The 1,143-nt window shown below is 25.7% G+C and overlaps 1 protein-coding gene across 3 annotated transcripts in view; it reads right to left on the minus strand.

Annotated features, from left to right (window-relative positions):
* The window catches only part of LOC111636439 (hemicentin-2-like), a 146,901-nt gene that overhangs the window by 138,502 nt on the left and 7,256 nt on the right, over positions 1–1,143 (minus strand). For 2 of the 3 annotated variants that reach the window (XM_023381706.1, XM_023381695.1), the window contains exon 1: positions 472–896. The exons of the other annotated variant lie outside the window; for it this stretch is intronic. The gene's annotated coding sequence lies outside the window, so the exon portion shown is untranslated. Of the gene's footprint in view, positions 1–471; positions 897–1,143 lie in introns of those variants that run through there. 3 annotated transcript variants of the gene reach the window in all.

The following is a 1,143-nucleotide window of genomic DNA, read 5'->3' on the forward strand; positions in this document are numbered from 1 at the left end:
TTTTTTTTCCTATATAAAACGATTATGTTGCAAAAATTTAATTTAACAGCAATTTAAATCATAATTAGACAAGTTAAATTGATATAAAATATATTTAAAAAAATTAAAAATAAGATTAATTTTAAAAGCAAAAATGATAATTAGTAAAATGAAAGACAGTCTCTCGACATATTGCTTAAGAATTAAAAAGAAGAAATAAATAAGAATTTTTTTAACTTTTATTTTTAGTAATTACTTAAATCGTTTTATCAATATCTTCAGAGAGTAATTCTTGAGAAAAGATATATAATTCTTCTATCCTCAGCTCTCATTAACGGTAAATAGTGTTTGTAACAGTTCAGGCACTTCAGAAAAAAATAAGAGAGAGAGAAAAAAAAAATATCCTTTGGTAATAGTGGTCATTATTGTCCCGATGTAAGAAATTAGATGAACATTAAGTATAAAAAAAAAAGTGGCAAACTACTTTTCTACCTTTTAAACTATCCAAAAACGCTAAGTCGAATTCTTGACTGTTGCTGCTTAAGTATCACTAGATTAGCTAAGCTTTTTAGTCCAAACTAAAAAGATAATAGCCATCCTTAACCCTCGTATTTTGCTGCCTACTCGTAGCAATTGTAGAGGCACAATATACTTTGGAGAATAACAGTTAGATTTCCCAAGAGAATACTTAAAAAATACCATTTAAGAGTTTTTATTCCGAGAAACACCTTCGGGTATAAAATGTCACCTATGACAGTGAACAGCGAATGCTTTCATTACTTTTGCGTGCACTTTCATTACTACACAAGGTCATGTACCAGATATAGCGACTGAAACTATGCAATAAACTGCACTAACTAAAAAATAAATAATAAAAAAAAATGGCGGTTTATATAAATACTTTTTACAATGACTCGTAGTTTAAGAGAACGGGTTTATAATCTTATCGTATAGTAATATTTTATTTAGTTGTTTATTAAATAGAGAATGGTTTAAAACTTGTATTTATTATTATTATTTTTTTCTTGTTTTTTCCCCTTTACAAATTGTAAATTTATATTTTGAAATTCTAATTCTAATTAATTAATTATTTCTTTTGTTATTTAATTTTTAATTACACGTTTTTCGGCTTCTAATTTACAATTAAATAATTAGGCACTCTTT

Source organism: Centruroides sculpturatus, unplaced genomic scaffold (assembly GCF_000671375.1).
Source record: "Centruroides sculpturatus isolate CEXI.00-Female unplaced genomic scaffold, Cexi_2.0 scaffold158, whole genome shotgun sequence".
NCBI lineage: Eukaryota > Metazoa > Arthropoda > Arachnida > Scorpiones > Buthidae > Centruroides > Centruroides sculpturatus.